Here is a 27,911-nt window from a genome sequence, read left to right as displayed (position 1 = left end):
ACATAAACTAACTTTGGGGAAAAAATATTTGAGGTGTAATTTTATTGTTTAGTTTGTCTCGCGTCCATTAGAAAGCACAGAGGGGCGGCTATACTGGGACCGGTCACCGGGGGGCGATCGAGGCGCGAAAGCTTCAGTAAATTAGAGGGAGACTGCAGGCTTGGGTCCAACCCTTTAGGGACAACCCTTTTAGACCATGCTCCTGACCTGACCACCATTTTGCCAATCGTTAAACTAGCAAAGGTTGATTCGGATATGCCCTAAGTGCACCTGCGCCATGCGCTTCAGACAATGCACTTATGTCATTTAAAAAGCGCCCACTGAGCTGAGCATGAACTCCTCGGTATACCAAAGTATTCTAGAGTCAAATGTGAGGCAATCTATCCAAAAGCCAAAGCTTGGCAAAATTGGGTCATGCAACAAGAACACCAAATCTTCAAAAAAATGTCTGAAAAAGAAAAGAATGCAAGAGACTGATAAAGTCATCCTGCTGAAAATAAATACTTCAGTTTATTGCTGCTAAAAGTGGAGCAATTTAATCCTCATAGGGTGTCCTTAGTTTGTAACCCATGGCTTTACCATTTTGGCTTTATTTTTGTTAAATAAACAATGACATGGTCTGACATGTTTTATTTTCCAAATTTTAAGACTTTTTCATGTTTGTGTGTGTACCAATCAGGCATAACATTATAACCACTGACAAGTGAAGTGAATAACACTGATTATCTCTTCATCGGCACCTGTTAGTTGTATTATATGTTTTAGGCAGCAACATTTTGTCCTCAAAGTTGAAGGGTTAGACTCAGGAAAAATGGATTTAGGCGATTTTGACAAGGGTCAAATTGTGATGGCTAGATGACTGGGTCGAGCATGTCCAAAACTGCAGCTCTTGTGGGGTGTTCCCGGTCTGCAGTGGTCAGTATCTATCAAAAGTGGTCCAAGGAAGGAACAGTGGTGAACCTGCGACAGGGTCATGGGCGGCCGAGGCTCACTGATGCACATGGGGAGCCAAGGCTGGTCCGTGTGGTCCGATCAAACAGTTGAGCAACTGAAGCTCAAAAATGCTCATGTCAGAAGAATACACAGTGCATTGCAGTTTGTTGTGTGTGGGGCTGCAGAGCCAATGAGCAGTCACCCTTGTCCACAGCCGAAAGCGCCAACAGTGGGCACATGAGCATCAGGACCACGAGGCAATGGAAGAAGGTGGCCTGGTCTGATAAATCACATTTTCACATGGATGGCCGGGTGTGTGTGCATCACTTACCTGGGGAACACATGGCACCAGGATGCACTATGAGAAGAAGGCAAGCCTGCAGAGGCAGTGTGATCTTGGGTCCTGCCATCCATGTGGATGTTAATTTGACACGTACCACCTACCTTAGCATTGTTGCAGACCATGTACACTTTCATAGAAATGGTATTCCCTGTGTCCTCTTCCAGCAGGATAATGTGCCCTGCCACAAATCAAAAATGGTTCAGGAATGGTTTGAGGAGCACGAGTTTGAGGTGTCGACTTGGCCTCCAAATTCCCCAGATCTCAATCCATTCGAGAATCTGATGGATGTGCTGAACAAACAAGTCAGATCCATTGAGGCCCCACCTTGCAACATACAGGACTTAAAGGATCTGCTGCTAACATCTTGGTGCCAGATACCACAGCACATCTTCGGGGTTTTAGTGGAGTCCATGCCTCAATGGGAAAATGCTGTTTTGGCAATAAAAGGGGACCAACAATACATTAGGAAGGTGGTCATCATATACCTGATCGGTGTATATATTCCGTAAAAGTAGAATCATTTTCAATTAAATGGATATTATCTGCATAAATGTTGATTCATTTTGCAATCATTTTTAATTTATTACATTTCTTTGATCCTTTTTTTTTTTCATTGGGAAAAAACTGCTGGAAATCTCCTTAAGGAAGGTCGGAGAACAGAAAGGCAGGCGGTTACAGAAAAGCATCAGCTTTACATTTGATCTGACAGCTGCACAACAGCATTGTTTGTTAGTAAAACCCCACGTGGTTTACTATATCACACACCTACTGCTTCCAGTGCTCACATTACTGTAAGGAACGAGGAAAAACAGATGACAGATGACAGCAACGCATGTAAATTCAAACATGAAACTTTTGACCCCTATACTCATATTCTGACAGCAGCAGCTGAAATCCTGTCACACATCAAACCGTTGTGATACACGTTCCTGGTTTTTCAACCACACACACAGGGAATATCTGCATATTTGCCCGGTTTGAGTCATACAGGCATCTTTTAACTCTTTGAGCACTTCCTGGCAGTTGTGTTAGGGGTAAGCCCTGATATAACCAGAGCATGAATCAGAAAACTAGTCACATATGAGGTTTACCTGAGTGCGTTTTCTCACCCCAAAGAGCACGTATGAGGAAACGTGCATTTCTGTAACATGCAAATCTGCTTTCCCATTAATGATTGTGTGGACGGTTGATCTATAGTGTGTAAGGGATGATTCATTTGTCCTGATATATATCTGTGTAAAACCTACACAACTGAGAACATGAGAAGTGTTCATTAAAGCAGCAGCAGAGGTTAAATTCACATTCGCAGGATTTCTAATCACGCAGGGAACATATTGTGAAAAATCGGGAAGTGGAACTGCAGCTACAGGGCCATCTAGTGGGGTCCAACGGTCCACAAGTGAAAATTATTGTTTTTCATTTAACTTATTGTATTTAAATGACTTACAAATAACACTACTGTTTTGTTGTTGTTGTTGTTAAAAAAAAAAAAAAACAAGAAGTAATTTTTATATATAATTTTTAATACTTTTATTCAGCAAGGATGCATTAAATTGACCCAGAGCAGCACTAAATACATTTATAATGTTATAATTACGAGTCATTTAAATTCATAAGCATAAGCACAGCTGTTTTCAACATTGCTCAAAATAAGAAATGATTCTTCAGCACAAAATCGACACATTGAAATGAAGGATCATGTGAAACTGACTGGAGCAGTGAAGTGGAAAATTCAGCTTTGTCAGCAAAGGAATAAATCACATTTTTAAATAGAAAACACTGAATACATTGTGATAATATTTGACAATATGACAATATTTTTGATGCACATGGAGCCTTTTCCAAAACATATAAAACAGTGAAGAGTTGAGTATAAAAATGATCATACATGTTAAAATGTTGCAATATTTAGTTTCTAGTACAGAATCGAAAATATTTCTTTATTTTACACCATAATTTGACGCTATATTTATTTCTGAGTAAAACGAGTGTTTTATATATGTGTACATAATCTCTATATGAGTATCATAGTGAATTTGATTGTATTTCCTCATTTACATTAATAATTACACAATAATAATAAACTAATCAAATAACCATAATGAAAAACAAACACTCGGCTCATTAAAATAATATCAGTGTTACTTCCTAAAATATTCAAAGCCTTTATCATGTAAGGATTTTAAAATTATTTTTTATAAAGAAAAAAAGAAGAAAAAAAATCAGTAAAAAAAAAAAGAAAAGTTGGGAAGAAATCTGTGAGAATCCATAACAAATAAATAAAATAAAAACATCTGAAATTAAACTGCTCAAAGTTCAGACATCTCAGCAACACTTCCAGGCAGTAACACGCAATATGGTTACAACAAAACATAAATTCCTCTGACAAAGTGAGGCCCCAAAGAAAAACAAAGTGCTGGGAAAGTCTGCTGTGTCTGTTACTCAACTCTCTTAGATGTCCATCAGAAGGCTTTGGGTTTCTTAACCTGTACATTTCTCATATCCCACCCACAACAATGAAAACAGTGAGGTCTGCGAGAAATGGGAGACATGACTCTGATTGGGATTGTCAGACTTCCTTATCTAGCTTTACCATCTCAGTAATTCCGCATTTGTTTCACATCACACGAGCGAGCGCTCGGGCACACACACACACACACACACACACACACACACACACACACACACACACACACACACACACACACACACACACACACACACACTGGTGCACTTTGTGGGGACTCTCCATAGATGTAATCTTTTTTTATACCGTACAAACCGTATTTTCTATCCCCTTCCACTGCCCCTTCCTCTAAACCTACCCATCACAGAAACATTCTGCATTTTTACTTTCTCAAAAAAAAAAAAAAAAAAACACTCATCCTGTATGATTTATGAGCCTTTTGAAAAGTGAGGACCTGGTTCCCACAATTTAGGTAATCTCAGGTTTTACTATCCTTATGGGGACATTTGGTCCCCACAATGTAATATAAACAAGGACACACACACACACACAAACACACGTCTGGTTCACTATCTTTATGTGCACTTGTAAATGTAAATGTAAATTATATCCCCTTACACTAACTCTACCCCTAACTTTCTGCAGTTTTGCATTTTAAAAAAACTCATTTTATAATATTTATAAGATTGTCTCTTCATAGGGACCTCAATTTGTACACACACACACACACACACACACACACACACACACACACACACACACACACACACACACACACACACACACACACACACACACACACACACACACACACACACACACACACACACACACACTCTTTGTGGGGACTCTCCATAGACGTAATGGTTTTTATACCGTACAATCCCCTTCCACTGCCCCTGCCTCTAAACCTACCCATCACAGGAAACATTCTGCATTTTTACTTTCTAAAAAAAAAAAAAAAAAAAAAAAAACTCATCCTCTATGATCTATAAGCATTTTGAAAAGTGAGGACCGCTGGCTGGCCCTACAATGTAGGTGATCTCAGCTTTTACTATCCTTATGGGGACATTTTGTCCCCACAATGTAATATAAACAAGGACACACACACAACTTGGTGTTTGGACCAGTACACTAAGTTTCAGAACACTGAACACCCTAAAGCGCACTCTTTGTACTAGAAATGAAGTGCTTTTTCTGGTTTTCCCAAGTGTAAATCTACTCTACTTAGAAATTCTGCTAACTCAGTCTGTGACATCATCAGTGACGCAAGCATCTGCAGCATTTATGTTGTCAGAGGTGAGCTTTTCAACTCGGCACTGCTGATGTGTGTATACGTGTCGCAAGATTCATCTGTCATTTACCATACATTCAAACCCACATTTCCCAAACACCCATGCCCACAGTGGTTCACACGGCCTCTGAAAAACTTTCTTCTGTCTCTACAAGACTGTGAATTCAAACCATATTTTTGCTGTAGTAGGCCTATGCGTGAAATTGTTAATATACTGTAAGTCATTGATAAGTTTAAAATGTATATGGTGTTATTGTGTGAAGTGTGGGAATATGTGATTCATTCTGCTAGGTTTAGTTCTCGCGCACAGTCATCAGGGCGGGAAGTCAAATCATAAGTCACTTCTGGTGAATGCTTCCAGTGTAAACAGCCGTAGCCCTGTTGGAAAAATGTCAGCTGACAAATAAGATTAGGTGATATTTTGCTTCCGAGACTTGTGGTTTCAATGCAAAGCTACGTATGTGAACTCTCCACATGCACATACGGCCGCCCGAGATGGTGTGAAACTGCTGAGAAGATCTTCCAGGAAATAAGAGCAGATACATCACGTTTCACTGTGACTCATATGTCCACTAGTTTTACGTATTGAGATTATACTGAAAGATATCTAAAGATTTTTCAAATGTTCACTGCAGTTTATATCCTCCAAATGCTGTTTATCTTTAGGCACATCTCAATGTACTGAATTTAGTCAATTTACTGAATATACACTTCTCAGATAAAAGGCTTTGTGAATTAGCATTTAGGCTAGTGCATGACTAGCTATTCATTTTACCTGACAACTTCACAACTGCAGCCATTCAAATCCTAATTTGCTCGGAGATGAAGGGAATAAGGCAGTGTCAACAGAGACAGGTAGGCCTACTGTATTTGGTCTTCATAAATGGCATATATAGTAGGCTACATTAGGATATATGGCTTCAGAGAGACTCATTTGTTGGTCTAAAGGGAGACTGTGACACCATGAAGAAACAGCAGAGGGCACTGATGCTCTTCTTTAGCACTAGGAAAAAAAAACTGCTCTTGGGAATTCCACTGCAGATGTATGGCACATTTGACTTATACCTACTGTAGGCACACATGGAATCAAGAGAATTAGAACACCTGCTATTCTTAAAATTCTGTCCATTCACCATCTCCGCGAGTGTTTGTTTATTAGTAGAATTCGCTCATTTGACTGTTTCCAGGTTTAAAAAAAAGTCATAGTAGTCATAACAACTCTGTTTAGCACATTTCTATTGAATTTCATGTATTTCCCCTCAACTTTTACATTTAAAATGTTAAAAAGAAAGCAAATTTCAAGTTTCCATTTGGGCCTAGTTATTACTAACAAATGATAACTTAAATTGTATTGAAATAAAGAACTAAATCAAAAGAGAGACTGCAGTTACTGAAACTAAACCTGAATGAAAAATTAATTTCTAAGCTAAATAGAGATATTTAAAATAAACAAAAACAAATAAAAAGGATGAAAGATTACTAAACCTAAATGTAATACTTTACAATAAGGCCTCATTGGTTAACATGTCTTAACAATGAGCAATACATTTTTTCATAATTTATTAACCTTTGATAATGTTAGTAATAAAAATGATTATATTCATGTTAGTTCACTGTACTTTAATTAATGCTAACATAAATAACTAATAATAAATAATTTTGACCTTAATGTATAGGGAAAAAAGATTCTAACATTAGCTGTTAATACATGCTGTAGAAGTAACGTTCATTGTTAGTTCATAGAGATGTACAAACAAATGGGTATGTGGGAAGAACATTGTTTTGGTTGTGATTTCATGACTGTGTGGATGAAAATGTTTATCCTCCTGCTCATAAAACATTCACTAATAGGCTTAAGAGATGGAACCAGTTTAGATGGAAAGGATCTCAAGATGACTAGCCATTAATAGACATGGTACTAACTTGAAAATAAATTCCAGCACAGCGCTGCAACAACCGTAATGAAATGACCTTTACAATAGTTAATGCAAGAAACTCTGTTAGAGAGCTACATATGGCAATTTATCTGTTCAATGAAATACCTTACCCGTTGAGTAACAAAAACGCCATCTCCACATCACTTATTTCAAATAAGTTCTCGCCATATCCGAAAAGTCAACTTTATTTATATAGTGCTTTTTACAATTGCAGGTTGTTTCAAAGCAACTTCACAGTATTAAACAGGAACATAATGTAAGAGAATTTGATTTGGCTGTACAGCCGCTCTGGAAAAGCCAAGCCGATGTTGATTCTTGTTTTATCACGAGCTCTGCATGCGTTCTGTTTTGGCCAGCAGACCCTCCGCTGTTCTGAGTGTTTTTAAAGTTAGACATCAACCTTCTTAGTATTCATTCCTCTAACTATTCAACAATATAACAAGTACAAAAAATAAAGCTATAAAAGAATGCCTGTTTTTCCCCCATAAATGTTTTATTGTGTAACAGTGTTAGTATTTTTTATTTCTACACAAAATATAGTAACAAAATATGCTTCATTTTATTCTTCTGTGATTTTTACTCTAATTTCAGGAAAGTTTTATGTTATCGAGACAGGAAGAAATTAGATCCGGCTTACTAAAGACCTGAATATGTAATAATGATTGCCGAAACAAACATGGGTTAAGTGTTACATTTTGTAAATTATATATATATATATATATATATATATATATATATATATATATATATATATATATATATATATATATATATATATATATATATATATATATATATATATATATATATATATATATATATATATATATATATATATATAATATACTAAAGTCACTGGCATTTACTAAAAGGACTTCTGTAGAACACAAGTGATTTAGACCACTTGTTGATTTTTCCAGGGATGGATGATTTAGCTGTAAGGAACATTCTGAGCACATTGGATTTGAGTTCAGTTCGACTTGAAGTTCCACAGACTGCTCATCCTGCTGAGAGACTCGGCAGGCCTGTATTTTACCTTTTGTTCTATCAGTCTATTTTGTGTGGGGTCTGGGCTTACATTCAGACTGTGTAATATGTCTCCTGTGAGCTCAGTAGCCCTCTCTATTTTAATGAAAAGGTGAATAAGAATATATTTTATCACTTCCATCTCCTTCTTCAGTGATAACAGCCAAGTAATGTTTTGCATGATAATTCAACAGGTTTTTTTCTTTATAAGAAAGAGGTGCCTGATATTTTTACTCAGTGAAGAACCATTTTTAAAAATGTTTCAATGGCTTAATTGTGTATGAAAAAATAAATAATAACAGAGTGAGCCAAAAGCCTATTGAGTTCTAATGAGTATTTAGAATGGAAAGAATTTAATTATGCTTCAAGAGCTTGTGTTCAAACCAAGGATAAAAATATATTCAGCAAACAAACCAAACTATTTTAAGCCATCAAATCATCTAAGCCTGCTTTAAAAGTGCACTACGTTGTATTTTTGCAGTAAAATATCCAAAAGCCACCAGGCCAGTGTTATTTTGTTCAGTTGAGTTCTTACAATATCCCAAATGTTTCCAACTATTTGTAAATGCTGTTTTAACCATAGATATCCATAATAAAGGCTAGATGTCTCGTGCGCGCTATTGGCCAATGGAGGTCGCCGTCCGCAACTTGCGGCCATCTTGTCACAGGCAGCTCGCTCACTCGTAACAGTGTGTTTTAATGGTGCATGTACTTTTAAATAACCATAACTTGCTCAATTTTCAACCGATTTTCAAACTGTTTCGTTTGTTATAAATGACAGAGATGTAGTTATGACACTACATACTTATGAATAATTATAACAATGGACTTTAATATGAAAGTAACATTGAACAGAACAGATGGGTGCAATGAACACATACACACACACACACACACACACACACACACACACACACACACACACACACACACACACACACACACACGGTATTTATGTTAAATCAATATATAGGCTACTAAAACTGTGTACCGAATGGCAACATGAGAAATTATATATATTTATACACATATAAAGCTCTGAATTTTTCCCAGAGCTAGCTCTATATATATATATATATATATATATATATATATATATATATATATATATATATATATATGCTTTTTTAATAAGAATATAATAAAATAATTTGTATTTAAAAAAAATAAAATAAACAAAAATAATGCAAACTAAGTTTATTTTAACTAGACAAAAGATTGGTTGTCATAAAATCGTTATTGGTGTCAATAAAACTGAACAGCTTTGAACAGCTCGATTGTGGTCTCAGCCCCCTTGATAACGTGCACATAAGTTAGCCGTAATACACAAGCTGCACGATTAAGTCGTTTATCGAAACGAAAAGCTGCAATTTTAACGTGTTAAAGCATCCTGATTTGTAGCCATGTTAATAATGTTTGTAAGAAACCAAACCATTTGTAAATCCGTCAAGATTTCAGCGAGATAAGAGTTTTTATGTTCGTACAGATCACTCATCTTACATCAGGTTCCACAGAGCCCGACAGAAAGCCTGCCTGTGACAAGATGGCCGCCGGTGATGCCGATGGTGACTCCGCCGTAAGATATCTAGTCCTTATTATGGATATCTATGGTTTTAACCACGAAGCCGAGACGTCTGAGGCAGTCGCCTGTCAATTGCGTCATATCTGCGTTACCCTCAGTTTCCGTTAATATTTGGCAGAAGTGCTTTACTCTTAGCAGTGTGAACAAGTGTCACAGCAGCCGCTGAGCGAACGCAGAGGAACGTCATAACATCATTTAAAACACACTTAAATTTATCTAATATGATAAACAGAGCTGCGTTACTCATACTCATGACCGGAAAAGCAAAAATGGCACCGGCGACTGTGTCCCGCCATAATAAAAGTCCCGCTGCTTGCGAGGCGTGTTTGCGTAAAAATCATTCCAGTGGTCTTGTTGAGCTCCTCAACACTCGGCCCTGCTCTATTTCATACTTAAGTGACATTAATAACCACATCCATGAACACGATTACTGCCCGACTCCTATCCTGATTATTTTCCACTGGCTGTGAGGTGAAGACCACATGTCCCAAGATTCTGAGCTCAAACTTGCCATTGTCAAACTATGCCTTTGTTTTGAATAGGCGCCATCTAGCGGATGGAAAAAATACATAGTGTGGCTTTAATTTAGCTAGGCGTGTATTCGTATGTTTTTGTGCAATCTGCTTGTTGATGCCCCACTGATGGTTGGGTTTAGGGTTAGACGTTTATGCTTTTTTTTTTCTTCTAAAAATTGTGTTGAGATCGCATGAGAAAATCGCATGAGATTATAGAAATTAGCCACCAATTCGGCAAATCATGAGCTAGTTACAAATTAGCATGATATTATTTTGTACTCTCAATATGTTTGCATAAACTCAGATCATGGCCCACTAATGGTTGGGTTTAGAGTAGAACCTTCATGCTTACATTTTCAAAAAAAAAATACACAAAGTTCCTATGACACGCATCTTAATTTTTTTCATACTGGCATGTGTAGACAGTTTTAAACCATGTGTGTTACAACTAACCCTGCGTTAGGTTGTGCCCTGCTCTTCCCTATACTGAAAGGCCAACTGAAATGCAGGAAGTAAAGAAACAGGAAGACAGGGTGGGAACATATCGAAATATCTCTTTTTTTTAAAATATTTTATATGGGTTCCTTGGGAATGTCTGGACATCTTAAAGGAACACTTAAAAAAAAGAAAAAAAAAAGAAAATAGGCTCATTTTCCAAATGTTTTCAAATCCATGCAGCCGATCTCTGGGTCTGGCAGTACCACTTTTAACACAGCTTACTTTAGATCATTGAATCTGATTAGACCGTTAGCATCTCACTCAAAAATGACCAAAGACTTTCAACATTTTTCCAATTTAAAACATGACTCTCCTGTAGTTACGCCGTGTACTAAGACCAACAGAAAAGGAAAAGTTGCAATTTTCTAGACCGATATGGCTAGGAAATATTCTCTCATTCCTGCATATAAATCAAGGAACTTTGGTGATGACCCATGGGTACAGAGGCACAATTATATTACGCAGCGCCTGCGTAATATCATTGGTACGGCAGCAAAATTTCTGGATTATTAGGCAGTAATGAATTTGAAAGCGATTTTTAAGATTTAAAACTCAACTGTTTAATAGGGAAGTTGGAAAATTTGCCTATTTAAAAAAAAAAAAAAAAAAAATTCCTTTAATAAAAGTCTGGTTCTTTGAGAAACTTACAAGATGAACCCCTAAAGTTCTGCAGGAACACTAAAGACTGACTCGGGAAAGGCATCTGAAAAATAGATTTAAGTTCCCTGAGCTCAATGTACAACACATTCTCACACCAAACTCGGCACATATAGACGCTTGACCAGGACCCCTTGTCGTCACTTTTCAACGAACTGGGCGTACCTTTATCGTCAATTTCCGACGCGCTGGGTGCTCCATTCATTTCAATGAGAAACCTTTGGCGTCATACACAGAAACAATATAATTCTTTGCGTTTGTAAAAGCAGACATTATTATATTAATATTTAAAGGCTACTTTTATATTTGGAGCAACTAACCCAACTCCTACCCTAAACCTACCCACATCTAAACAATATAAAACACATACCAGGCAAATAAATGTACAGTCACAAGTATTTATTGCAAAATCTGACCAAAACAGTATAAAAGTATTAGCTCATGTTGCATTCCAAGTCTTCTGAAGTCATACGATGTCTTCGTGTGAAGAACAGAGTTGATCTTGATGTTTTAATCGCTGAAATGATGATCCCGCTGCTCCGTGAACGAACTCATTCAAATAATTCAAAAGACTCCTGAGCATGACGCAATCGGTCACAAGACACACGAGAGCCAATGACATTTTACAATCAATGCTGACGTAATGACACAATTGGTCACAAGACATACGAGAGCCAATGCAATTTCACTATGAAATCTGAAGTACGGGCGGCAATATTTGAAATTTGATGTGTTCGTGAACTTCGACAGATGGAGATGCTGATCGCTTTTGGGGATTTTCTTCATGCAAATCAATCGTTTGGCCTCGGAAAACTTGGATTATTTAACTTTTTTGAATAACTCGTGGATGCAAACGTATGTTATATCCTGTGTTTTATATCATGTTCACACAAATGGGTAGGTTTAGGGATGGGGTGGGGTTGGGTTACATGTTAAAATGTGTCTAAATAGCGTAAATAAAATAAATGTAAATGAAATCATGTTAAAATGTGTCTAAATAGCGTCAATAAAATAAATGTAAATGAAATTATGCTTGCTGATTTAATTGAGAAGCACACTCCAACATGTCATAATGGCAAAATTATAAACCAATAAATAATTTCAATAAATAAATCAAAAAATACATTTCACCATGACGATAATATTCCCATTCCCAGTGCGTCTGTGTATGACTCCATTCATTTCTCATTGAAATGAATGGAGAACCCAGCGCGTCGAAAATTGACGATAAAGGTACGCCCAGTTCGTTGAAAAGTGATGACAAGGGGTCCTGGTCAAGCGTCCATATGTGACGAGTTGGGTGTGAGAATATGTTGAAATGTAATATTTGAGGCAACTTTACTTTCTCCAGAGGATTCCAGCAAGGTGGCAGTATGAGGAACCCAATATGCGTCACATATTCTTTCTTTTAAGAATGAATCATGGCGTTGAAGAAATCAAGGGTGAAACAAAGTTCAATATCAAAGTTTTGCTCACTTTTGCTTGGGACATGCTAGCTGGCAACATAGGATTGCATTCAGTATGCTAAGCCAAGCTAGCGGCAACCCTGCCAAACTAAAACAATGCATGTCCTGAGACAAAAATGCATTTGCCCGCAGGAAAGAAGTTGAAAAATGGTGGAGTGTTTCTTTAAACCCCCAAATATACAAACTACAAAATGAAAGTAAGCTGCAGTAAGCAAAAAATGTAAACAAAACAACAACTTAAATGTTCCAGGCCTGTCCCTCTCTCATCTTTAACTGTTGTTGCTCATTACCATTCGCTCCACTGGCCTCGCTCCATTCCCATGACTTTCGGCCCCACCCTGCTTCCCGCCAGAGGCTAACTTATTTCAGAATTTTTATAGTACAATGCAAATAAGCAGTCAGGTACATTTGGGAAAAAGAGATACATGCTGCACACATTTATTTTCCAACATGGCTGATGGTAAAACCTTTCAGAGCTTCAACCCTCTTGCCCTAATAGCACTCTTGCCTGTGGTTGTAATCCATGCTTTCACCGATGCATTGAAAACTTTATGAGGAGGTTTGAGTGTGAGCTCAAAGCTTGACCTGCATTTTAGCACAGACGCCTCTGCCTGTCTCTCTCACTTCTGTCTCGCTGAAAACTTTCTTGTACCCAGCAGTCAATACATAATCTCTTAAAGGAACAGGCACCCACAAATTCTGTCATCATACACCCTCATGTCATTCAAAACCCATATATAATTATTTTTCTTAATCTTCGAAATGCAGTTTTTCCACATGATGGTCAAGCTTCTAAAAACACAAAAAGGCATACAATTATCACCAGGGCTGATCCTCCTTATTGGCAATGTACACAGTTGCATTGAGCCCCTGAACCACCAGGGGGCGCCCCTGGCTCTCAACAATGATTTAGGGTTGTGTTTTAGTTTAGCTTTTGATTTTGGCTTCCAGCGATTATGGAAACAAGATGCTGCTTTCCGTTCCTTACCTTTTAAAGCGGTGTGCTGTCACCATATGTAACATCTAAATCAGTCGAATCATGTAACGTCGCATGTAAAAGTGTGTTGAGCTGCGAAAGAGATGCTGTTCTACTTTCTGTCTGTGTGATCTGAAATGGACAGAAACAGAGTACAGGCTACTGTGAGCTTCGTGTGTGCGCTAAAACATAAACACACACACACATATTTTTTAAATATCTGTTTTGGGAACTTAAAAAAAATATTAAACACATTCAGTTAGTCTTCAGTGAACATAAGCACATAATTATTAAATAATTACAGAATAAAGTCCCCCTACAGTCACTAATTTTATCCGTTTAAACTAATCTTTGATAATCAAAAATACATTTAATTATTTATTTTTTCTGTGAAAAGAATTTCTTCATGTCTTAAAATAACTTGAATGTAACTTCTTAAGTCCCTACCTCCATTCACACCAGATCGGACTACCTAATTCATTCGGTCAAGTTGAAATATTGGTTTAATTCTGCCAGAAATCTAGTCAGAAGAAAAAAAGAGCAAATTATACAGGGTCGTCTAAGTCAAGGTATCAGAACAGAAATTGTGTTTTATGCTCACTCTCTACAATTTTAGACACATAACAGTAATTGATATGATTAGCCTTTGGCTTGACTACATTATCAAACAGCTAATCATGTGTTGCTAATGTTACACAATGTTCCTGTTCGCCATCTCAGAGTCAAACAGCTGCCTTCTAAAACTCAGCATCCTTACAAACGCTTAGAACAGCATTGGAAGTCAGCGGAGAACATGGTTGCATGTTTGTAGTCGAAGAAAAAGCTGTTTCTTTGGTACACTGCAGTTTTAATTAGAAAATGGCGTTGACTGATGAAGCTGGACATTGTTCGTCTTAAAGCATATTAAAAACAGACATAAAGGGGTACTTCAGCGCTGGGAAGATGAATCTGTATTTAAACTGGGTCATTAATGTAGTGGAAATGTGAAATTATTTTTGAATTTGGTGCCTTCTAGACTGAGAAAAGACAGAAAATGTATTTCTGTCTCATGGGGATGAAAGACTACAATTCCCAGAATGCTTCGCTGCCCTGTGAGGCCATTCCCAAAGCCACCTACTGGATTACTGGATCACATTACCACCGCATTCATTTTACATTAAAATCAGTTCAGTAAGAGAACAGACACTACAAATAAAAACTTAACGTGCATGTTCAATATAATGTGATTTAGCCGCTGAGGGGGTGTCATGGCACAAATGCAGCAGGAGTCAGATTACTTTCACCGTGATGAATGAGCTTAATGAGCTCTCATGATGAGAGCTGAGGTTATCGCGTCCGCGCGTTTTCACAGCGTTTTCACAGCTCGTTTTCAGTTCATGCCTTTGGAAGCTTAACTGTCATAGGAATTAATTTGAGAAGTTGAAACACTCACTCTGCTCCGCCGCTCCGTTTACATGAATGCCCGCAGCTGCCTGAGCTGAGTGCTGTGAGTGTGATCCCACTCACCATGTGGAAAACATGTGGAAATTGCTCCCTCTGCTGGCTGTAGTCTTTAGCCTCTGGCCAAAAATTCCTCCGATGACGCAAACTGGCGATCATTCGAATATAGGCTACTCCAGGGTTTCTACTGATACGAAGCCATATGCTAATCGTAACCCTTTAAAAGCTTCCTTCAAAGGGGTTCTTTAAATGTTGATCTTTACTTCACACTTTAGAGTGAACAATATCTTTGCAGCTCTCTCATGAAATTACATGTAAATTGAGATTATTTTACAAAATGCATGTTGTGAACTAAAAAAAAAAAAAAAAAAACACTATAAGATGCTTCTTTCTCAGTGAGCATGCGCTTGCATATTCAGAGCTCAATAACTAAAGGTTCCAATATCACTTACTGGTATTAAAAGTAAATAACAGCAGGATGAAATCTTAATAGGATAACCTACTTCTTTACACCTGTTTTTTCTTCCCCCTTTCCTCCGTCCACCTTGGGACATTGATTTGATTAGGCCAACTTCGAGCGTTTTTTTTTGGGGATAAAGCAAATACACACATATGTCAAGTCTGTACAGAAATAAACCTTCCATTTGACAAATCCCATTTACTCCAGCTCCAACAGGTGAAGTAGGGGTAATTCTCTCGAAATCTCCTCTCGAACAAAATTACTTTTTCTTTGCTCTCAATATCCAGTGTGAGTCCATCGTGTGCCGTCTTAAGATAATATTTAGTATTCAGTCCTCGCAGGTGTCCTGCCTCTCCCGACAGACCCGATCTCTGATGAAATCTTGGACCTCTCAATTCTTAATACGAACCAGAAACCATGAAATGAAGTGGTATGTTGAAGTACTGTACTGATGGTGTACTTTAATAGAGAAATATAGTGTGTATCAGGATTTTTACTCATTTATTTTTGAAACATCACTCATGATACAAATCAGAAAACCAAGCTGGATGTGTCGGTACGATAAACAGTAACCACGTATTTTTCAAAACATCTGTAAAAATGATCAGTCTGCTTATTAATAAAAACACAAGATAGTATGAAGTAAAGCATCATACCGCCATCTGTTGGCCATATTGTGTTATTACAATATTGTGTTGAGTGCAAATTAGCTGTTTATTATATATATATATATTGCAGTTTTCATTCCAAAGAATCTCATAAAAAAATACAAACAATCAACACATAAAAGCCTTTCTGAACAGAAAAGTCTTCAGTTCAGCTTTAAACTGGTCCAGGCTCTGTACTGCTCTCAGCTCACTGGGAAGGTGGTTCCAAAGCCGCGGTGCAGCCGAGCAGAAAGCTTGATCTCCCATGGTACGAAGCCTGGTGGTGGGGACTTGAAGAAGCAGGTGGCTTGATTTCAGACTGATGAGTTCCTGTAGATATGGAGGTGCATGTCCGGTGATGCATTTATGTGTGAGCAGGAGGATTTTGTAGTCGATCCGGGATGAAACAGGAAGCCAGTGCAATGAGTGTAGGATGGGAGTTATGTGATCATATTTACAGACTCTCATAAGGACTCTGGCAACGCTGTTCTGGAGGTATTGAAGCCTCTGGATATTTCTGCCAGAAATCCCACTGAAGAGTCCGTTGCAGTAGTCCAGCCTGGTGGAGACAAAGGCATGGACAAGTTTCTCTGCATCTGGAAAGGTTAAAAGGGGACAGAGTTTGGAGATGTTTCGAAGGTGGTGGAAGGAAGTTTTACAAATGTGATTAATGTGGTCATTGAAGGTCAGCTGTGGGTCAAACCGAACCCCTAGATTTGTGACTGAGGAGGAGAACGTGATGACCTGGCCATCAAAGATGAGCTGGGATAAGGGAGAGGAGTGGATCTGATGAGGGGTGCCAACCAGTAAGCTGGAGTTCAGCTGGAGGAAGTTAGTTCCCATCCGTGCCTTAATCTCCTCAAGACAGGTGGTGAGTCGTAACAGAGCTGTGGAGGGGCTCGGGGCAGTTTTGATATAAAGTTGCGTGTCATCAGCATAACAATGGAAAGATAGTCCATGTCTGCTGATGACAGGACTGAGTGGAAGCATGTAGAGGATGAATGAGATTGGGCCGAGAACAGACCCCTGCGGAACACCACATGTAACAGGGAGCGGGCTGGACTCACATTCTTCCAATATAACACACTCAGTCCTGACAGAAAGGACTGAAACAACTGCAGTGCTGATCCAGATAGTCCAACTGTATTGGGAGGTGGTCAAATACCGCTGATAGGTCGAGGAGAATAAGCAGTGATGGTGATCCTGAATCGGCTGTCATTAGAAGGTAATTTGTCACCCTAAGCAGAGCAGTTTCGGTGCTGTGGGCTAAGCGAAAGCCTGATATATATGTATTGAAGCATCTGGATATTTCTGCCAGAAGTCCCACTGAAGAGTCCGTTGCAGTAGTCCATATAATCACCTAAAGGATTATTAGGAACACCTGTTCAATTTCTCATTAATGCAATTATCTTATCAACCAATCACATGGCATTTGCTTCAATGCATTTAGGGGTGTGGTCCTGGTCAAGACAATCTCCTGAACTCCAAACTGAATGTCAGAATGGGAAAGAAAGGTGATTTAAGCAATTTTGAGCGTGGCATGGTTGTTGGTGCCAGACGGGCCGGTCTGAGTATTTCACAATCTGCTCAGTTACTGGGATTTTCACACACAACCATTTCTAGGGTTTACAAAGAATGGTGTGAAAAAGGAAAAATATACAGTATGCGGCAGTCCTCTGGGTGAAAATGCCATGTTGATGCAAGAGGTCAGAGGAGAATGGGCCGACTGATTCAAGCTGATAGAAGAGCAACTTTGACTGAAATAACCACTCGTTACAACTGAGATATGCAGCAAAGCATTTGTGAAGCCACAACACGCACAACCTTGAGGCGGATGGGACCGAGTACCGCTCATCTCCACTACAAATAGGAAAAAGAGGCTAAAATTTGCACAAGCTCAGGAACGGGAGCTTCGTGCCCTGTATGTGCATCCCACAAATCTCCATTTACTGCAAGATGCTATCCTATCAATATGGGCCAACATTTCTAAAGAATGCTTTCAGCACCTTGTTGAATCAGTGCCACGAGAATTAAGGCAGTTCTGAAGGCGAAAGGGAGTCAAACACAGTATTAGTTAGACAGCGGGTGAAAACTTTTTGAATTTGAAGATCAAGGTAAATAGTACTTAATTTTCACTTCCGGCAAACTTGTACTTATCTGCTTCCTAAATTCAATTAAACATGTTTTTTAAACAAAATGAGAAAGATTTTGAAATCTTCATCCTGTTCAAAAGTTTTCACCCCCAGCTCTTAATGCATCGTGGAGGGTTGTTAATTGTTGTGTTTGAGTCCCTCAACTGTCCTCAGTGTGAAATGATGGATCTCAAAATCATACACTCACTGCTGAAGAGAGTTCAAATATGCACAAGAAAAAAAGAAAGAAAAGAATTTGGTTGCAAGCAGTTCACATACTGTATGTAAAATTAATTATATACTATTATATTTATACAGCTTGTGATCAGTGTTCAGGGTTACGCAGTAGTAAGTAAAACCTAACATTTTTCTAAAGAAATTAATAATTTTATTTAGCAAAGACACGTTCATTTGATCAAAAGTGACATTAAAGACATTTATAGTGAAACATAAGATTTCTATTTCGAATAAATGCTGTTCTTTTGAACTTTTTTATTCATAAAAGAATCCTGAAAAAGGTATGTCAGTTTCCACAAAAATATCATTCAAATATTTACAATTATTAAAAAATATATATTTAAAGTCTTCATCAAATAAAGACTTTAAATAATCTAACTGACCCAGAATAATATAATCTATGAATAGTATTATTACAAACAGTATATTAGATGTTACTGAAGTGAATTGTATTGTAAAGTTATGCTATTGTCCAATATGCTATTTTGCTATTGTCCAATTCACAAGTTTACTGCCGAATGCTGAATAATTACAACCTAAAACGACCACAGAAGCACAACCTCTGAACCCAGACCAACAGAAGTTAACCGACATACAAAGATGCTTAACCCAACATAAAGATGCTAAATGAGAGCAAGAACTGGACTCCAGCTCAATCAATAAAGGCGGCCTGATCGCTATTTCACTCTGTTTCCTACATGTATGCGGTCGAAGAAACCCAAAGGATGCCCTTAACCCACAATCTGGAAAACGTGGTGAGGAATCCATGCAGAATGGATTTTAGTGTAGGAAACATCAGCCTGATGACTGTGGTTGAATGGTTGCCTAATGCCAAGAAATAATTCATTAATGGTACCAGCTGCATCCAGTCCTGCACTTTCCTTCAACGTTCCCATATTCCAGATCATTCCTGCTTTAATGATTATTTTAATGATGGCAACAAAACAGGAAAGACCCTATAACAGGAAGATCTAAAATTAGCCAATGCTCAGTTATGGATTGAAATATGACTTATTTTAAGATATATGTTGATATATATATATATATATATATATATATATATATATATATATATATATATATATATATATATATATATATATATATATATATATATATATATATATATATATATTGATATGATATAATAAAAATATATGATACATGTTTAATTGTTTATAATATCATATTGATTTTTAAACGTATTTCAAAAATCACAGAATTCATTAGATTCTGTTGTCATTTTACCACTATAACTGTGTTACTTCCTGGGGGAAATCAGCCATTTGTCAGGTAAAGAGATTTTTACTTGTCAGCATGTGCAGTAAAATATTTGTCAATGTATTCTATATTACAATATAGTCTCCAGTGAGTCTGAATAGAAAAATAATGTTGTAATCTTTAAAATATACACTGTAAAAAAAATGTTGTTGGTTTTTGTTGGTTTAACTTAAAAAAGTAAGTAAGCTGGTTGCCTTAAAATTTTGAGTTGATACAATGAAGGGAATTTGTTTAATAAATAGAAACTCAAAATGTTATTGTATCTGAACTACATATAATAGCACTATTTGGCTCCGTCATCAGAAATTAAACACACACAATTACCCAATATGCTTACAAAATCTTTAAATAATGTTTTAATAAAGGCTGTACAAAAAAATTTCATTGTACACTGTACATTTTTTTTTTTTAGAAAAAAAGTTACCAGGTTGCCTTAATTTTGAGTTCATTGAAATTAAAATTTTGAGTTAATACAATGAACATTTTTTTGAGATTCGACAACCTTTATTAAAATATTATTAAAAGATTTTGTAAGCATATCGGGTAATTGTGTGTGTTTTATTTCTGATGACGCAGTGAAACATGCCAAATAGTGCTATTTTCATGATTTATTAAATTTTTTTATGTGGTTCAGATACAATAATAATTTTAGTTTCTATTTATTAAACAAATTTCCTTCATTGTATCAACTCAAATTTTTTATTTCAATAAACTCAACATTTTAAGGCAACCAGGTTACTTACTTTTATAAGTTAAACCAACATTTTTTTTTACAGTGTATCAACTCAAAATGTTAATTTCAATTAACTAAATTTTTAAGGCAACCAGGTAACTTTTTTTCTAAATAATTGTTTACAGTGTACTTATAAATACGCTAATAAGGCTTTTTGAGTCATTTTTGTGAGAAAATTTTACTTCCACATCTAAAAATGCCCAAACCGGAAGTGACATAATGAGAGGGAGTGCGGTGGATTTCAACGATAGGAAAACAATGGATCGGAATGACAATTTGAACGCTGAGAAAGCAGCTGGCGAGCGGAAATACGCAGCACTTTAGAACACCGTAGCTTTTCTATGTGCTTCGAAAGCGAGGGGTGAGCGGTGGGTGGTTGCAATTCTTAACCTCACCACTAGATACCGCTAAAATTTACACAGTGCGCCTTTAAAGGGAACACAGTCTGAAAAGTCTGATCTTTGCACACATAATTAAAATTATTCTTAAAGAATGGTGCAATATCCCACCGTACGCAAATTTCAGAACATCTCAATCAGACGAACAAGACGAACTGAAGCAGTTCTGAAGGCACTCCTCTACCCGGCAATTCCCCATTATTAATTTATTGTCAGCTCTTTTCATTATTCTCACTCCATGCAATTTCCTACGCAAGCAAATCAAACATGTTCTATACAATCATCTTTATTCTCCATTCTTGCATTTCAGACTTTTCTACAAATAATCATTCCTTTATCACCCTTAATGAGCAAAAACTCGGCATTGCATGTGTCCTGGAGTGGCGCGAATGAGAGTGTGTATACGTGTGTGTGCCTAGTGGGTGACTTCTGGCAATGGCTTCTTCCATCTGTGAAGGGCTAGTATGCAGAGAGGAGGCTCACTGCAGAGGCACTTCTCTGGCAAATGTGTTTCTGGGTCTCCCCCTTGAACAGATGGACTTCCTAGGAAATGTAGATGCCTTTAACCACCATCCATCTCTATAACAACCATGCGAACCAATCAAAAGTGCTAATTTACACCCACCATAACACTCAAAAAGCCAAGCAACCATTTTAGAATCAAATTTGTACCATTATTATGTGGGTCTGAGAGGTGAGTAAGAGAAATGTCATGGTGTTCTCGCCGTGTGGTCATAAAGCAAATACTAGAACTATTTGGAAAAAGGCCCTTTTACTGCACCAGTCTGAGACAGATAACACATGTGAAGAAGGAAGAAATAATATGAAAGATACAAAAGACAAACTGCTCACAAATCACTGGACTGCAGCCAGCTCAATTAACACGGCTGTGAAAAGCTTAGTTTTTGTTGCTCGTAATGGGGTTTCAGGATATAACACGTTTGTACAGAATATATATATGCAATTATACTGGAAAATGCCTACAGACTTCTCACTGTGTAAATCACTGTGCATTACCTCTAACTGGTCAAAAGGTTATATGAGCTGCATTTTTTTCCACAGGAATAATTCACCTAAAATGATTTTTTGTATTAATTATGTAAGCTTTGCATGAGGAGCAGACTAAAGTTTACATGACCATATCTGGCATCATCATTTTAATATATTCAAAATATGTGGAATAGAGTAATTGGAGAATGTGATTTATTTTGGTTTGATTCTCTCACAAAGCTATTGAATGAATTCAGATGATTTGGAATATAATGTGTATATCACTTGTATGGTCTTATATGAATATAAAAACACTTCTACCAGAAAGACTCGGGATACAGAATGATGAATGAAGTATAATTTATTGACAGCCCAGCAATCATAATAAAGTTTTGGCATAGTTTATAATCCGAGGGTAGCGGATTAGCATATTCCTGCCTAAAGATGAAGGCAGGGGCGCAGCCGACCCCCTTTGAAGGTATGGACGGAACCATCTTGGTGGTGGTGGGGAGGATGGAGGTTTTTGTCTCATCGGCATGTGATTGGATAGAGATTAGGTTATTAAGTGACGAAGTGATTAAGTCTTCCTGGCAGAACTTAAGCTGAAGCTTCCATTTATATGTGACCCTGGACCACAAAACCAGTCATAAGGGTAATTATTATAATTTGTTTTTATTTATTATAGGTACATCATCTGAAAGCTGAATAAATAAGCTTCCCATTGATGTATGATTTGTTAGGACACTGTTAGGCAGAGCTGCAGCTATTTGAAAATATGGAATCGAGGGTGCAAAAAAAATAAAATAAAAAAATATTGAGAAAATTGCCTTTAAATTTGTCCAAATGAAGTCCTTAGCAATACATATTACTACTAATAATACATTTTTGATATATGTATGGTAGGACATTTACCAAATATTTCATGGAACATATTTACTTAATATCCTAATGATTTTTTTTTTTTTTAAATCTATAATTTTGACCCATAACTATAGTTACCCATGCAACTTTTTGTAGTCCAGAACTACATATGGCAATTTATCTGTTCAATAAAATATATTTCTGATTTGTTGAGTAAAATCACTTTTACATTTCAAATCCTGAAATTGCCATATCTAAAAAGCCAAGCCGGTGTTGATTCTTGTTTTATTACATGCTCTATCACATTCTCTTTTGGCCAGCAGACTCTCCTCAGGTCTGCATTTGTTTTGAACCGATGATTCCCCAGAGGTTCCAGATTTAGTGGCTCCATGTCATCCTTTCTTAATGTGACAACTAACCTACACCTACAACTAGCCACACCATACACAAGCCAAAGTAGTCAGAGAAACTTTTCTCTATTTATAAATATGACAAGACACACGCCTGTCTTCGCTCCTGCGTGTGGAGACTTTTGATGTTGTTTAAACAGTTACGTTTTGTCCTCCTTTATCGCCCCATATTTTATTTTTCAGAAGTAAATAGAAAAACAAAAAAATAGGAAGAAAAAAAAACATTTTTTTTGTTTTAGAAGGGTAATGGGGACTTGTCATATGCCATATTACCCTGTAGTCCAAGACTGGTTTCCCACTGAAGCTAAGCAATGTTGAGCCTGGTCAGAACCTTTTTTTGTTCAGAATTTTTGTTTTGTGTTTTATGCTTTTTTCTTCACTTTAACACACTAAAAATGTTTGAGGCAATTAACCCAGCATCCATTTTTTTTCTGTCATCCACAGGATGCATTACATTACATGATCACAGATTTATTCATGCAAATGCTTTTTAGTAATTCAATCGAGACAAGGCAAAAGAGGATCAGCTATCTGTGAATGTCCTGGCTTTATGGCACACAGAAAGACACGCGCCAGAATTGAGTTCTCTTTTGCTAGAATGAACAATAACAAACACAATCATGAACAAATGTCAGTTTTGTAGCTTTAGTAACTAAATTAAAAGATGTAGTTTATTTTGGAGCCTATTTTTTATAACTTTCAATCACACTGTAATATTTACTGTCTATAATTAATGTTTAAAAATCTTTTTGTTAAAACATCACTAGCTGTATTAGTGATACTGGCCTTTATTCATAAAAAGATGCCATTAAACAAGTATCTGTCTTTATGTTGTTTCTACGTTAATATATTAAAAGTTTATTATTACATTATAAAATATATTAAGAACTTATATTACAAACTTTAATGTTTTTGATCACGATCAACTTGTGGTTCATTTGTAAAAAAATTATTGAATGACAGCATATTATATATATATATATATATATATATATTATACACACACTGTAAAAATTTTTTTAGAAAAAAAGTTACCTGGTTGCCTTAAAATTTTGAGTTAATACAATGAACATTTTTTGAGATTCGACAACCTTTATTAAAAGATTATTAAAAGATTTTGTAAGCATATTGGGTAATAATGTGTGTGTTATTTCTGATGACACAGTGAAACATGCCAAATTGTGCTATTTTCATTATTTATCACATTTTTTATGTCGTTCAGATACAAACTTATTTTGAGTTTCTATTTATTAAACTAATTTCCTTCATTGTATCAACTCAAATTTTTAATTTCAATAAACTCAAAATTTTAAGGCAACCAGGTTACTTACTTTTTTAAGTTAAACCAACAAAAACCAACACAATTTTTTTTACAGTATATATATATATATATATATATATATATATATATATATATATATATATATATATATATATATATATATATATATATATATATATATATATATATATATATATATATATATATAAATAAATAAAAGCTACACAAATTCATCATGAATTTAGAATTCATATTCACTTCTACTACCAAGTATGGAGAGACCAAGCCTAAACTCTAAAACAAATATATGTTGAAATATGCTGTATAAATGTGAGTCCAAACACTCAAAGTGTGATTCGAGTCAGCGGCATGTTGTTCTGCATACCAAAGTGAAAGGCTTGAAAGGGAATGCTAAACAAACACATACAGTATTCAGTTCTGAATTCGACCCACTGTTTGCTCTGCATGTCTGATAATATGTGTAGACGTTTAAAATTATTAATGTATGTTAAACATAAAACTTGGATTGAATCTGACTATGGAGCAAGTTTGAGATGCCACCAGACAGAAACTTTAGACTCTAAAAAATCTTGGGTTACGTTTTTCTTTTTTTAGGGGGATTGAGCTTTTTAGGTCATATTCAGGATTTCTTTTGTTATCCAGCTCCTGGGTCAGATGGAACAACCCAGTGTTTGGGTAGTTTTTGTGTTATCCTGCTCCTGGGTCAGACATAACAACCTCGTGTTTGGGTATTTTTAGTGCTTTCCAGCTCCTGGGTCAGATGTAACATATAGTGTTTGAGTATTTTTTTTTGTGTTATCCAGCTCCTGGGTCAGACTTAACAACCCAGTGTTTGCGTAGTTTTTGTGTTATCCTTCTTCTGGGTCAGACGTAGCAACCTTGTGTTTGGGTATTTTTTGTGTTTTTCGGCTCCTGGGTCAGACTTAACCAGGGCCGGCGCTAGCCATTTGGGTGCCCTAAGAGGTGGGGAAGCCCCCTTCCCAGAGGGAGACTACAGAGATTCACCTCTTTCTCGACTAATTTCCTCTAGGCCTATATTACTTTTGTATTGCTTTTGTATATTAACATGCTTTTAGAAATATTGTATTTGTTATTTATACTAGTAGCCTATTGTGATGATTTTTTCACGACCCAGCTTTTTTGGTGCCCCCCCAAGCACTTGGTGCCCTACGCGCAGTGCGTGATGTACGTGTGCGGAGCGCCGGCCCTGGACTTAACAACCCAGTGTTTGGGTATTTTTCATGTTTTCTAGCTCCTGGGTCAGACGTTAACAGTCCAGTGTTTGGGTATATTTTTGTTACCCAGCTCCTGTGAGACGTAAACAATCCAGTGTTTTGGTAGTTTTTGTGTTACCCAGATACTAGGTCAGATATAACAACCCAGTGTTTAGGTAGCTTTCGTGTTACCGAGATCCTATAGGTCAACAGAAGGACATAACCTCTTCAAGAGAGAGCACTGCAGCTCCGTCAAATTGGTGCTTGTCTGCACAAGATCAAGCGCTGTTACGGTGAAGCGGGACAACAGAGACTGGACAGTTACATTTGAATTACTTTTAAATGTTAAGTTTTTACTTCTAATATTTGTTAACTAGCTTAAATGTAGGCACAGCCGGACCTCACGAAAAAAAAAACATGTTTTTGAAAAACATATTGTCTACCAATCCAATCACATGTAAATGTGTATATATAGTACACTTATTCAATGTCGTGAAATGTATATGCCAAAACTCATTTTGGCGTGCATATGCTGTTTTTGGCGTGCATATGATACACACTTTATGGTGTATTATACGTACGAAACCCCCAATCCCACCACCCAAATCCTACCCAAGAGCGTGTCATATACCCGGCATAAAGTGCGTATCATATGCACGCGAAAAACAACGTATCATATGCACACCAAAATGAGTTTTGCCGTATACATTCCACAACATTGCACACTCGTACTATTTACGCAATTACATGTGATCGGGTTGGTAGGCAATATGTTTTTCAAAAATGACAAAATATACTATACTATAAAATATTGTCACATATATAAAATATTTTTTATATTTTTTAAAAGTTTAGAGGATTTTAAACCGAGTTAATCCGTGAACATTAATTAATGTATGAAATAAACAAAAATAAGCAAGTACTATAGAAAAAATTAATCAACCCATTATGCTGGGTTAAATGACCAACCCAATTTGGGGGGTAAAATTACCCCAACATATGTTCTGTCTTATATTTTCCCATCACTTGGGTTAAAAATCAACGCAGATTGGGTTGTTTTTAACCCAGTGTTTTTTTTAGGTCTTCTTTTGTATACTACGGCAAATACAGTAAAACAGCCTGCGGCTTTAAAATGATATGAGGGTGAGTAAATACTGACAGAATTTTCATTTATGGTGAACTATCCTCATGAATCGAAATTAGTTGTTGTTTTCACAAATCACGCAATCATCTGAACGTCCGTGTGTCGTTGTAAATCGGTTTATCTTGAGCCATTGTTCGTGTCTCTCCAGAAGACATGAATTGGATTAGACACTTGGTTAGTTATTTTTATGATGCCATAATGACATATTTTTTTTTGTAACCATTTTTAAGTTTAAGATGAATAATGGGCTTTAAACGGAGGGACAGAAATCCCTCAGGTTTTATAAAGAATATCTTCATTTGTGTTTGGAAGTTAAACAAAAAACGACATGATGGTGAGTACATGATGACAGAGATTACATTTGTGGTAGCCTACATTTGTAAATTTGTGTTCGGGTGAGTTATACCGTATATAAATAGGCCTACTACAGCAAGTTGAGCCTTGGATAAAACAACTCTATATCGTGAATCATATCGTTTCCATCGACGATACATATCGTCACATTTTTATATATTGGATACATCGTTTAATGATAGATCGTTACACACCTATTAGAAGTCTATTAAAACAAATGAGTGGATGGTTTAATCAAGCCTCAGTAACTTTAGACCAGATGATGGAGAATGATGGTCATGATGTTCTCAATTATATGAGGGTCAATATTCGATGGAATAAACCAGACTACTCCCCTAAAAACACTAGGCATCTGGGGGTCCTGCAACATCCCAGAGGAGCTCTGAGCTCATTTTACACTGGACTAATAATAAACCACTGGGATGATTAGTCACTCTATTCCGTCTTCCATGTTTATTAATCTGCACCATCCCAAAGGTCATGCACAGGACATAACACAATCACTAGGGAGTCAAGCAATAGATGTTAACGAGCCTTTTAATATCAAGAAACTCCGCAGATGCCTCTGAATTGAAGAGTATGGGCTCATCTGTCTCATAAAGAAGGATACTGG

The sequence above is a fragment of the Pseudorasbora parva genome, chromosome 8 (assembly GCF_024679245.1).
Source record: "Pseudorasbora parva isolate DD20220531a chromosome 8, ASM2467924v1, whole genome shotgun sequence".
Taxonomy (NCBI): Eukaryota; Metazoa; Chordata; class Actinopteri; order Cypriniformes; family Gobionidae; genus Pseudorasbora; species Pseudorasbora parva.
Note: the sequence above shows the minus strand (reverse complement) of the source record.